This window comes from Scylla paramamosain, chromosome 5 (assembly GCF_035594125.1).
Source record: "Scylla paramamosain isolate STU-SP2022 chromosome 5, ASM3559412v1, whole genome shotgun sequence".
NCBI lineage: Eukaryota > Metazoa > Arthropoda > Malacostraca > Decapoda > Portunidae > Scylla > Scylla paramamosain.
The window spans coordinates 22,150,056-22,164,237 of NC_087155.1; the positions used below are offsets into that span (position 1 = coordinate 22,150,056).

A 14,182-nucleotide genomic window follows, 5' to 3' on the forward strand; every position below is an offset into this window, starting at 1 on the left:
AAGTATTGAGGAACACGACCAGTTTTCTGTATAAATACCAGATATATACAATACACTATACCTTACACGCTCGTTTACCCGCTCACACGCACTTCTCCTCACACTCACTCACTCATCCATTATACACATTTATCTGATTTCCTGCTTAGTTTTCCACCTCAGAAGTTTTTTTTTAAAGAAAGTACGAGGGAAAGAGATATAGAAAAGAAATAGCGTTCCAAGTTTTAGGGTAAAAGATTCAAATTAATTTACAAACTTGTTTTCATTTTAATTGAAGGTAATGAAGCATGAAGGGAAAGAAAGTCTTGCTCTTTAGAAATTACGCACTGAGGGTGAAGAGATAGTTAACTCTGTCAGAGAAGATTCCGGAAGTGCCTGAAAAGAATGTGGAAAGTACCCGTGGTGTTCAGAATTTCAGCGAGAGATAGACTGGGGGGTAGACGGATAGACACACAGGTAGATAGATAGATGAATGGATGGATGGATGGATAGATAGACTGAATGATAAATAATAGATAGATAGATAGATAGATAGATATAAATTAATTGACTGATTGATTGATTGATTGATTGACGGACAGATAGACAGAAAGACAGACAAACAGACAGACAGGCAGGCAGACAGATAGAAAGATAGATTGATTGACTGAGGAATAGATAGATACATAGATATATTAATAGATAAATAGATAGATATATTGATAGATAGATAGATACATCACTTCTTTACCCGTGTGTGTGTGTGTGTGTGTGTGTGTGTGTGTGTGTGTGTGTGTGTGTGTGTGTGTGTGTGAGTGAGTGCGTGCGTGCGTGCGTGCGTGCGTGCCCCAGACCCAAGCTGTTACCACCTGTCATGGTGCTGACGCTAGCCGCTCGCTTCCCTCTCCTTCACCACGTAATTTCACGCGCCCCCTGAAGCAACAGGGAATAATTTTAGCTCAGAATATAAACTCCGTGTGTGGGAACAACGCTGTGTCTTCGCTGCCACGCTCGAGAAGTCCTTCAGATCTCAAAACCATTGTCAGTTTGAGAGAAATATACAGCTTTCAAGTGTTTTAAATAATGAGGAAAGGACGATATGCAGATGTGGAAGTGAGGAGGTGGAGTGTGGGCTCAGGTAAGTGACAGGTGGGACAGGTAAGGAAATAGCTATTAACCTTCATGAGAACTGACAGGAGTGGGTTTTTAGTTCCTGCCTGTCATTTAGCATTACGTTTACGATTTTATTGATTTCAGCATCGCTTAAGTATTTGTCTTCAAGTGTCAATTATTTGTATTTTATTTTACTTGTTATGAATCCACACCTAGTAATTATGATGATTGAGTTTGATACTTTTTCAGAATTCTTCACTCATTCGTGTGTATGTTTTTATCCTTTACTTGTAAACTACATCGTAAAATGCGCTTTATGGGTATAATAACTGTATGACTTTGGTATAATGGATAATTACCTGTCTGTATGTTTCGTCTTCCTCCATTGCTTTACCGCTATAACAAAGAATTGCATCATAGGCAATGTGTGGCGTCAAGAAGAGGAAGTAATAATTATTAAGATAGAGGGAATGATTGAAATGAAGGAGGGAAGAGTTGTTATGATGGACGGAATAACAACTAAGATGGTGGAGGTAGTAACATTTGTGATGATGGAGAAAATCATTATCCTGACTTATTCGCTCTCACTCTCTCTCTCTCTCTCTCTCTTATTCTCTCACTTATTCTCCCTTCGGAAAATCCCACTATTCAAACGAGTGTCACCACGAGTACCAAAGAGTATTAGTGTAATGAACACGAACACTTGTGCTGCATCAGTATCACGTGCGCCGGTAAGCTGCTTATGACCTGAACAGCTTAGAGTGGCGATCGGCTCTTTCGCGTCAGTCAGTTGAGTTCCTGCTTCACAAACATATCAAGGTTAGAGTGCGTGGAGGGGTGCTTGAGATAATGCCAGATGTGTGTCGAGTGTTTGGCAGCGACCAGGTAGGTTTGTGTGGCCAGGACCAGGGAGGTTAACTCAGTAGCCTTGAGTGGGATGATTGTAACTCAAAACACCTTTATATGATCCAGTAGAATTCCTGACTCGTTCTTGCTACCATCGCTGCCATTTCACGATTCATTCCACTCAAAGACCTATAATAGAAACTTTTAGTGATTGAAATTTCGGGGCACTACTACGTATTCTTCATTCCAGCACCTACAGATGGCTGATTCACTCCGCTCGCTTTATTGTGCGCACCACCCACTCACGGTACGCAGCTTTTAGATGAGACAATAAGCGAGTCTTTTTTTCTCTCTTGAATTTGCTTTTGGTCTGCCTTCTGTGTGCATAGAAGACTAAAAATGTATGTGTGAATCAACTAGACTCAGACGAGGTGCTTTTAGTTACGTGTTGCAATTTTTTCTCTTCACAGCGTCTCTAGTTTCAGAAGAAAAAAAAAATCATTATGCATTACAAATATCCGCGAAAAACAGTCTTCCAAAGAGTAATATATGTGATCCTTTATTTTTTCAGTGGGCCTTTTTCTACTGCCTTTGTGTAGCACTTGGTCTGAGCCCGTTAGATTAAGAAAATGAAGAAGTATTACCGCTAGTATCACATTATGGTCAACGACACCACGGATTGGCGGCGTACAGGAAAAAAAAAAAAAAAAGGAGGGGAGAATAATTTAAGAAGCAGCAGCGATAAATCACCTCGGGGTCGTGTGTCTCGCAGCGACTCATCCACGCGCCTGTCACACACTCCTCTAGATAGATGGGGCCAAATATAGCGCCGGTACGACGAGGTGCAAAGCGGTCCTGCGCCACCATACCCCTGCCTCCGCCTTGCCTCCCCTGCACACCGGCAGCCTCACCTCTCAACTTGTAATTGTATATGATCGTATTTTTGTTCTTGTTGTTGGTGGTGGTAATGGTTCTGGTGATAGTGGTGCTGATGGTAGTGGTGGTGGTGGTGGTGGTCACGTTGGTGTTGTTGTTGTTAGTATTATGTTATGCTATCATCAGCATATAGGTATACAGGACGAAGAATAAGGATACTGTAGGTTCATTAAAGGCAGCAGATGGGGAGCTGGTTAGTTCTGGGGAGGAGATTAGTAAACTTCTGAATGATTATTTTTTAACTGTCTTCACCCAGGAAAACATGCAGGATATGCCAGATAGTGAACAGGTGTTTAGAGCAGATGAGAATGAGAAGCTGACAGATATTTCCATAACTAGGGAGATAGTGGAACAGGAGATAGATAGGCTAAAAAAGTTCAAGTCACCAGGACCTGATGAAATATGTCCCAGAGTACTTAAGGAATGTAAAGAGATTATTAGTGAGCCGTTAGTTTCTGTCTTTAGGAAATCACTGGAGTCGGGTGAGGTACCAGGAATGTGGAGGCAGGCTAATGTAGTACCCATCTTTAAGAAAGGAGATAAAACTTTAGCGTCTAATTATAGACCTGTCAGCTTAACTTCAGTTGTAGGTAAAATGTTAGAGTCAATAATAGCGAGGAACATTAGGGAACATTTAGACAAACATAACTTGATAAATCAGTCACAGCATGGCTTCACGAAGGGGAAGTCTTGCCTGACAAACTTGTTAAGTTTTTACAGTAAGGTGTACGAGGCAGTAGATAATGGTGATAGTTATGATATCTTATATCTGGACTTTAGTAAAGCATTTGACAAGGTACCCCATCAAAGGCTCCTGAGAAAGGTTAGGACACACGGGATAGATGGGAAGGTGTTAGGCTGGATAGGGTCATGGCTTGGTAACAGGCGACAGAGAGTGGTAATAAACGGCTCGAAATCCGAGTGGGATCATGTAATTAGTGGGGTGCCACAGGGATCAGTATTAGGGCCATTGTTATTTCTAATATACGAGTATATCAATGACTTGGATAGTGGAATTAGTAGTGATGTTAGTAAATTTGCAGATGACACAAAGATAGGTAGATTAATTAGGTCAGAATCGGATGCCATCGCCTTGCAGGCAGACTTAGATAGAATGAATGAATGGACGGATAGATGGCAAATGCAATTTAATATCAATAAATGCAAAGTGCTTAGCGTAGGTAGAGGAAACCCACACAATAGGTACACATTAAACAACCAAACTCTGGTAGGTACAGGGTACGAGAAAGATTTAGGAGTTATAGTTAGCTCTGAACTCCGTCTAGGGAAACAATGCATAGAAGCCAGAAACAAGGCAAATAGGGTACTAGGATTCATTTTTAGGAGTGTTAAAAGTAGAAGGCCGGAAGTAATATTAAAGTTATACTTGGCGCTGGTCAGACCTCATCTAGACTACACTGTGCAGTTCTGCTCCCCACATTACAGGAAAGATATAGGTCTATTAGAATCAGTACAGAGGAGAATGACTAAAAGAATACAGGGGATGAGGAGTATTCCTTACGAGGCGAGGTTGAAGCTGTTAAATTTACATTCTCTAGAGAGACGTAGGTTAAGAGGGGACCTGATAGAAGTCTTTAAGTGGTATAAGGGTTATAACAAGGGAGATGTAAGCAAAATTCTTAGGATCAGCAACCAGGGTAGAACAAGAAATAACGGGTTCAAGCTTGAAAAATTTAGGTTTAGGAAGGAAATAGGAAAAAATTGGTTCTCAAATAGAGTGGTAGATGAGTGGAACGGACTCAGTAATCATGTAGTTAGTGCTAGGACACTAGAGAGCTTTAAGAGAAGATTAGACAAGTTTATGGATGGGGATAACAGATGGAAATAGGTAGGTGTGTTTCATTCAGGGACTGCCACGTGTAAGCCTGGTCGCTTCTTGCAGCTTCCCTTATTTCTTATGTTCTTATGTTCTTATCACCACCCCCACCATCATTATCATCATCGTCATCATCACCATCATCATCATTGCCCTTACAGTCATAATTACTGATATTATTGCTATTATTAAGTTGGGAGAGTTAAAGCAAAGCAACTAATGAGCCTGCAACTGCATGAACTGCTTAATATTGCTGTAAGTGGCAGTGACGGCGGCTGTGATGGTGATGGCGGTGGTGGTGGTGGTGGAGGTGGTGGTGGCGGCGGTGTGATGGTGGTGGAAGTAGTGAAGATTATCATAGCAACAGCGACAAGATGATCGTGGTATTTATACACGTAGTATTGCTCAGCTTTCACTCAGGCAGCATCCACTTTCCCACACTTCCCCTCTCACACTCCTATTACTGCACTGCCACCCTCCCATCTCCCTGCAGCTCCTTCCCCTCCCCTACCCTACCTTTCCCTTCCCGTCCTCGCTCTTAATCCTCTTATAGCCTCATTTTCCCTCCCCTTTCCATGCTATTCCTCTCATCCTCATCTCAACCCCCTCTCTCTTCCTTCCCTTCAATTCCCTTTCTTCCTCAACCACTGGTGCATGAAGGGAATTAAATCCTTTAGTAAGATAATTTTCATCTGCTTTTATCAATACATTTCTTACACCCTAAAGAGAAATTGCGACCAAGAAGCAAGCGGTAGCCGGTTTTAATGTTTTCCTTCTCCCTCGTGCTTCATATCACGTCTCTCATTCGCTTCATGTTTTCAGTGGGAGCTGCTGGAAGTGTTTAGAAGTGCTTATATTGACCTGTTCGGCTGTAATCCTCCTAAGACGCCCTCCGTGCCACTCAGGTAAGGAAATTAGGTACAGGTGGAGTCTCGGGAAGGGAGAGGACGAGGGAGTATTGTCTAGGGTTTAGGTTGAGCGTTAGAGTGTTGCTCCGTTGCTGCGGGCTCTTTACTGACTCCTGACTCCCTGTGTTGTGTTGGTTTGTTGGAAATGGTGTGCTTGGTGGGGCTCTCTCATACTGGTGTGTGATGGTGTTCCTCTTTGTTGGTGTGTTTGTTAGTGTGTCCTCTCAATTATGTGTCTTCTTGTTAATGCTTTATCCTTTTGTTGGTGTGTCTTCTTCGTTATATCTCTCGTATTGTTGTCCTCTCTTGCTGTGTAATAAGTACAAGAATCACCTCAACACTATTTCATTCTCTGGAATTTAACTTAAATATTTATACCTTAGTACTGTCTGAATTATATTTCTCTCTTCTCTCGTTCCCCTCCAGTTTTTTTCTTATTTTCATGTTCCATTCATCTTGTTATTCCTATTCTTAATTACCTCGTTGCATTCGGTGCCTTCTCATCTTCTCCAACCCTCCTTCCTGCCTTCCTTACTATCATCTGTCCACTTTTCTTTAACTCATTACTTCTGTATTTCCGAGTTACATTCCTCGCCTTTTCCCTCCCATCTTTCTGGCCTACCTTCCTGTTCTCTGCTCTTTCTTTAACACTCATTACTTCCATATTTCCTGGTGGCATTCCTCCTCTCCTGATCCTTTCCCACCCAGCTCTTCCTCCATACCCGCCTTCTAATTAGAGCTATTTCGGGACTAACTCCCCAGTATCCTCTTCGCCCACTCGCCCCCCAAGGAAGCTGTCCGCGAGAGCATCTTCGGCCTGTTAATGGTGAGAGAGAGAGAGAGAGAGAGAGAGAGAGAGAGAGAGAGAGAGAGAGAGAGAGAGAGAGAGAGAGAGAGAGAGAGAGAGAGAGAGAGAGGGGGAGGAAAGGAGGAAAAACCAGGTGTCTATCAGAAAGATGCAGCAACTAATGAGAGTAGATAACATAAACAACTGGAGGGAAAAGTAGTGGTGACGAAAAAACGCAGGATCAAATAGAAGTACCTTATTTTCTTACCTTTTGCTTGTTGCCTTCTTCAGGGAGTGTAATATTTAGAGCACGTGACAAGACCCGGAGGACTGAGTCCTAGGAATTATAAATATCAGGTAAAAAAAAAAAAAAAAGAGTAAATGAAGCAAGATTATAACATTATAAGATACGTTCATAAACTTACTTTCGCCAGACAGGTAAGCAGGTGTGTGCGTGTGCGTCACTGTCCCTGCTATAAATGGAGCTTTAATGAGGAACAGGTGTGTTAAGTGTATATAAGTGCTTTATGAGCCTCACGCCTGAATATTTAGTTATGTGTAAGATAGTTTCATTAAGGACACTTCAGCCCACAGGAGAAGAATGTTTTATAACGGAAAAAAAAAAAAAAAAAAAAAAAATATATATATATATATATATATATATATATATATATATATATATATATATATATATATATATATATATATATATATATATATATATATATTAACAGTTATAGATGTGTAAATAGGACATTTTTAGTACCGAGGTGTCAATTCAATTTTTTCAGGGCATCTATAGAGGTTTCTATGAAGTTTGCTATGTTTTCTGCAGTTGGGTGTAGCAAAAGTAACTTCTCCTTATTCATTTATTACAATTATATTTTTCTTTGCTCTGTTCTGCGTAGGTTTGGAAATAGTTGTAAATATACTAAGCCGCAGCGAGTTAAAAAAAAAAAAATACGATTGAAAGCCCCACAAAATCACGTTCAATATGAAATGAATATAGACAGATAGGACGTAATCAAAGAACAAATTAATAAATAGGATAAAAAAAAATTGTTCGAAGCGATAATATCACTGAAGTTTTCAAATTAAGCCACGAGGCCGCCACTTTTAGACAGTTTGAGTTATGGAAAGATACATGAGTCTTTCGCAAATATTTGACCTACTGATTGACTTCCGTGACGCAACAAAGAATCATAAGAGCGTCGATGTGAAGAGTCTTGGTCAGATATATAGTAACCCTCCACTCTCCCTTCCTTTATGCTTCGTTTGCTTTGCCCTTCAGTTTTAGTCTTAAGTCTCCCTTATATTTGATAGATTCCTATGAGTTCAGGGTTCTTGTATTTCCAAACGTTTGTAGACTTTTCTCGAATTGATATATTAGGGTCTAGTGAAAGTTATTGAAATTTTTAGGGGTGGTTTTCTAAAGTGATAATTTAGCAAGCATTCTGCATTATCAGTGGTATAAAGACACATGTGAACCTTACTAACTGACTACTAGTAATTATCAATGAGGTATTTGATAATAAACGATATGAGAGCTCGGATCGTTTCAAAATACTGACGCGAAGGACTTAAGACTAAGACTAAGGGAAATATTAATCTTCAGTCCCGAGACTTAAGCCCTTTGATCTGCTCACAATCTCATTACATTCAATTGATTTTGAGCCGGTTAGAGGACTGCAGGAGGAGACACTAACCACAGTGGAAGTAAGGGTTGTGTTATGCGACTAGTGACGGTGACTTTGAACGTTGTAGCGTCAGAGACATTGAACTCACAAAAAGCTACGTAATTACCAGTACTAGTAACATATCTTTTATCAGGTTTGCCCTTGAGTGTCCCTCCGCCAACAAGCGTAGGTCACACTGGACGACTCAACTATACATTTCTTCTGATTAATCGATTTTTTTTTTTTTTTTCAGGTAATAACTAAAGTCTATCATCTTTCGTTTTTATTACGCGTGGCTTATACCTTCATTTTTCTCCTCCTCTTCCTCCTCTTCCTCCTACTTCCTTTGGCGATCAAGTACTGCTTCATCTTTGATCAGGACTTAAGTTTCTGAAAGTTTTTAATGGCAGAAGGAAACCAACAAAGAGTGAAGGATAAAGCCTTAGCGAGGAAAGGGTCGTACAAAGGGAGGCAGAAATAGCGTGAAGAAAGTTCTGCACCGCTGCGAAGAAAGGAGAGAAAATATTGGGGAGTGTGTAGGTAAAAAATGTTTAGGTGAGAGGAGTGGAAGTAACAGATAAATGTTTAGGTGATGGAAGGACGAGGGGGAATAAATAAGGGAGTATTTTAAGGGAATGGAGAAGGGAGAGTGCTTAGACGAAGGATGGAAGGAGAAGTAGATAGGAAAGTTTTAGTGGAAGGGAAAAGATTAGGTGGTGAGGCAATAAGGAAAGCAAGAATAGAAAAGAAAAACATGAATTCGTGAGGAGAGAAGTAATGTTTTCATCACTGACTTGCTGTATTAGTTATACCTTTTAGGGGAAAGGAAAAAAAGATAGGTGGAAAGACGAAAAGGGAAGCAAGAATAGAAAAGAAATACATGGATTCGTGTGAAGGAGAAAAGAAGGACCTATTTTCACCACTAGGCTGTTATATTAGCTACCAACAGTTAAGTATGAATCAAGAAAAGCAATAATATTTCGAACGAGTACCACGAACACTGCAAGACATCGCGTTATCAGACACCCACAGCTGTATAGTCCCGCCCTCCGTCCCTTGGTCCTCTGTGCGTCCCTCCTTCCCTCTCCTTCCTTTCCTCATCCATCACTCGGCTTCCCTCCGCCACTACCATCTGACCCGTGCCAACTCATCCCGTTTTTTGTTTGTGCTTTTGGGGGAACTTTACTTTTATATGTTCATCTTTTTTTTTTTCTTATTTATCATTACTCATCGTCTTTTTTCGTGGTTTTCTCACTATTTATTTATTTATGTATTCATTTGTTTGCTCCTAGATGCCCTTTGTATTTCTCTTTCTTATTCATCATTATTCATTATGTCTCTTATCTTCAATTTTCTTCTCTTGTATGCTTAGGAGAAACTTTAATTTTGAGAACATTTGGCAGTCCCTATACGAAACATGTCCTTCTGTTTCAACCTACCATTCTGTTCCTTCTGATTTCTTCCTGTAAATCAAACTATATCAAACTCGTACCCATTATTTCAAAGTCCCCCCATTACAATCTCACGTGCACATCACTGGGTAAGAAATTTTGTATATATATATATATATATATATATATATATATATATACGAGTATATATATATATATATATATATATATATATATATATATATATATATATATATATATATATATATATATATATATATATATATATATATATATATATATATATATATATATATATATATATATATATATATATATATATATATATATTTACTGAAGTCTTGTTGAATTAATCTGAAAAATTATCACTTATGAAAACATTTACATTAGCAGATAACAAAGCGTGAGTCTGTGCTTAAGTTAAAGTTTGAGAAAAAGTAAGTCATACGTAATACAATGAGAGCAGGCTTGTCTGTCTGTGTGTCTATTTATTTGCCTGCCTGTCGCCGCCGTCTTTGTGTTTGTCGCCTCCGCCGCTTTCTGTCATTTCATGTGTTAGTTCGTCATCGCCGTCTGTGTAGTAGTTCTTCATCGCCTTCTGTGTGGTAGTTCTTTATCGCCGTCTGTGTATTAATTCGTCATCGCTTTCGGTATAGTAGTTCTTCATCGCCGTCTGTGTATCATTTTGTCATCGCCGTCTGTGTGGTAGTTCGTCATCGCCTTCTGTGTATTAGTTTGTCATCGTCTTCTGTGTATTAGTTCATCATCGCCTTCTGTGTATTAGCTCATCATCGCCTTCTGTGTATTAGTTCGTCATCGCCTTCTGTGTATTAGCTCATCATCGCCTTCTGTGTATTAGTTCGTCATCGCCTTCTGTGTATTAGTTCATCATCGCTTTCTGTGTATTAGCTCATCATCGCCTTCTGTGTATTAGTTCATCATCGCCTTCTGTGTATTAGTTCGTCATCGCCTTCTGTGTATTAGCTCATCATCGCCTTCTGTGTATTAATTCGTCATCGCCTTCTGTGTGTTAGTTCATCATCACTTTCTGTGTATTAGTTCGTCATCGCCTTCTGTGTGTTAGTTCATCATCGCCTTCTGTGTATTAGTTCGTCATCGCCTTCTGTGTATTAGTTCGTCATCGCCTTCTGTGTACTCGTATTAGTTCATCATCGCTTTCTGTGTATTAGTTCGTTATCGCCTTCTGTGTGTTAGTTCATCATCGCTTTCTGTGTATTAGTTCGTCATCGCCTTCTGTGTATTAGTTCGTCATCGCCTTCTGTGTATTAGTTCATCATCGCTTTTTGTGTATTAGTTCGTCATCGCCGTCTGTGTAGTTGTTTCTCGCCGTCGTCTGTCTCACTTTGTTCGTTGCTCCCTCCGTATTACTGCACTCAGGTGGGGTCATCATTCATTATTACTCTCAGGTGGGGTTGTCATTGTTATCCTCAGGTTGGGTCATCAGTCATTGTTACCCTCAGGTGGGGTCATCAGTCATTATTACCCTCAGGTGGGGTTGTCAGTCATTGTTACTCTCAGGTGGGGTTATCAGTCATTACTATTGCCCTAAGGTTGGGTCATCAGTCATTATTACCCACAGGTGGAGTTGTCAGTCATTATTAACCTCAGGCGGGGTTGTCAGTCATTGCTGTCCCTGGGCTTGCGGGAGGCATAGACGCCTCAACCTTCACTTGGGATGGGCGGGCAAGGAGTGCACTGCAGTCCGCCATCCAGTCCTATACGGTGCGACCTGTGGGAAAGGCTGCGCTGCACAGGAATGGCACGGCGAGCAGTGCTCCGCGCACCACCCCCAAGGCCAGCCAGCTTGCACCTGCTGCCCCTCGCCGGGCGTCCCGCTGACGCAGGTATTCGTAGTGAGCCCACAGCGCGGCATGGTTGCCCGTGCCTCGCCTCGCTGCGGCCTCACGTCGCCGAGTGGCGAAGTCATAAAATCTCACCAGTGACATGGATCGCTCCACGTACTGGGAGACACCCTCCAGCTGCCACAGGGCGTGGGCGCCTCGTGGGCGGGGCACCAGCACGCCCCGCAGCATCAGATTCCCGCCGCGGGTGCGGGGCACCTGCCAGAGGGCGGGGTCCATCACCGGCAACAGGGGCCAGTGCAGGATAACGGGCATCTCCTGCACCTCCTCGCTGTGCCGGGCCAGCGCCTCCCGCAGCTGCTGGGGGCTGTCTCCTTGGGAAGGGAACCCAGCCTCCAGCAGGGGGAGGTCGTTCTTCGTCAGTACCACATTGTGAGCGGTACTGACCTCCATCTGGGGGAGATTTCCCCCCACCCCATGCTGGTGCTCAGCGGGGGTGTCCACGTGCCGCTCCTTGGTGGCCACTTTGACTTTCGCAGCCCAGCGGCGGGCGCGCTCCCGCCCCCAACGGGCCGCTGCCTCCCGAGCCTCCGCCACACGCTTCTGCTGGGCGGTCAGGGTCACCTTGCCATACACGAAAAGCTCGCCGTAATAAACCATGATTTCTCTTCAAAGCAGGAATGAATTCTAATCTGAAATAAAAAATCCTTGGACACCCCGAAAAATAGAACCACTCGTTCACAACTGCTGCTGTCACTGGCGTCTTTAGCAGACACTCCAAGCTTGCACACCACTTCATTAAGCTTGAGGAGATTCACAGCAGACGGTGACCTCACTGACCCATTAGTACAGTCTCCCATCGGGAAAAAAAATGTGTCTTCTTTTTTTCTTGAGGACACCTACGGCACTGTCCAGGCCATTCTGCCTTCTGTTATACCTGACGTAAACGACATGAGAGAGAGAGAGAGAGAGAGAGAGAAAGAGAGAGAGAGAGAGAGAGCGGCGAACAAGTGTCATCCTGACAGTGAAGACACCATTTAAGTTATCATTGCGTAAAAAACACAAGCTTGCTACTCCTCTTCCTCCTCCTCCTGAGTGATCACCTACAGGCTGTTTGGGGCGTGAGTTACTGCCGCCTTCATCGCCTCCACAGAGGAAAGGAGAACTGGCTCTTAGTAAAGACTGATGCAAAGACCACTCTCACGTGACCTCACACACACACACACATACACACGCATACGCACACAAATTTAGCAGGATCAGCAGCAGGTGTCTTTCAGAATAGCTCGACTTGTTTGCTATATTTAATACAGTGTAGTGAAAGAAAAGGTGGAGTGCGCCGCCCGGGAATCGAACCCGGGTCGCAAGAATGGGAATCTTGCATGATACCACTACACCAGCGGCGCTATGAAGAATGGACACGGCGATAATTTTTTTGTGATTTTTGAAATACACCACAACGTGAGCGATGATAATAATGAAGGTGGTGGTGGTGGTGGTCTCGCATTTTCTGCCTTAATGCGTCACTCCTCACACCTCCATACGTGTGTCTAAATACGTTTAGAATGTAAATTATGAAGAAAAAAACAATGTCTGGTACTGAAAGGATTAACAAATAATAGAACGAGAAAAACAATCCTTCAGTCATCAGTACGGAGACAGTATGTGTGTGTGTGTGTGTGTGTGTGTGTGTGTGTGTGTGTGTGTGTGTGTGTGTGTTTTCATGTAAGCACCATTGCATTTTCTCTTTTTTCTTATTTTTCATTACTCATCCTGTCCTTTTCACAGTTTTTTTATTTACTTATTTATTTATTTATTTATTTATTTATTTCTGCTCCCGGGTGCTTTGCTGGGGAAACTTTACTTTTGTGTATGTATCTTTGCATTTATCTTTCTTTTTATTCTTATTTCTCATTACTCATCACATCTTTTCTCAGTTTTCTCATTTCTTTTTTTTTCACCCAGCACCGTCTCCTTCCTGTCATCATCATATTTGTGTCCTTCACTCTTTATTGTATTCCATTTTTCTTCGTCTTCTTCCTGTCATCATCATTCTTCTATCCTTCATCCTCTATTTTATTCCATTTTTTTTTCTTGAGCTTCCCCCTCCTCCTTTCATCAGTGCGTTATTCCGTTTTCTTTCGTGAGTTTTCTTGTGAGTTTTCAGTCTAGGAAGAGATTCTGTCCTTATTCCTTCCTTTTCCCCCTTTTTTTCCTTCCTTCGTTCGTACGTTCTTCTTTCCTTCGTTCTTTCATTTCTTCTTTCTTTCCTTTCTTTCATCCTTCTTTCCTTCCTTCCTTCATTCCTTCATTCATCTGTTATTTTTTTCTTTTTTTCCTTCGTTCGTTTATTCTTTCCTTCCTTTCTTCCTTCCTTCCTTCCTTCCTTCCTTCCTTCCTTCCTTCCTTCCTTCCTTCCTTCCTTCCTTCCTTCCTTCCTTCCTTCCTTATTTCCTTACTTCCCTTCTTCTCTCCCTCCTCCATCTCAACTGAAAGAGAAGATTTATGAACTTGATAAAACGAAAGACAAGAAGGGAAGGAGACAAGGAAGGAAGGAAGGAGGGAGGGAGGGAGGAAAGAAAGATAAGAAATACAGAGAAAGGGAGAAGAAATATTTTAGAAACGAGGAATAATGTAGATTAGTGTACGTTAATTGAAGTAGCTTGAGTTTGAGAAAGTATTACATAGAGCCTGAGGAAGTGTAAGTATGTGTGTGTATGTATGTATGTATGCATGTATGTATGTATGTATGTATGTATGTATTTAGTACGTGTAGATCAACTAAGGCAAAACAATTGGAACAAAAAGTATGAAATAGGGTTTGTAGAAAGTTAAAACACACACACACACACACACACACACACA

General features: G+C 41.7%; 1 protein-coding gene and 1 non-coding gene across 2 annotated transcripts in view; one reads left to right on the forward strand and one right to left on the reverse strand.

The window, feature by feature from the left end:
• Positions 1 to 14,182, forward strand: part of LOC135100959 (uncharacterized) — a 228,424-nt gene that overhangs the window by 110,505 nt on the left and 103,737 nt on the right. The gene's annotated exons all lie outside the window — the stretch shown is intronic.
• On the reverse strand, positions 12,653 to 12,723 carry Trnag-ccc (transfer RNA glycine (anticodon CCC)). Its single transcript has one exon. It is a non-coding gene; the product is annotated as a tRNA-Gly (tRNA).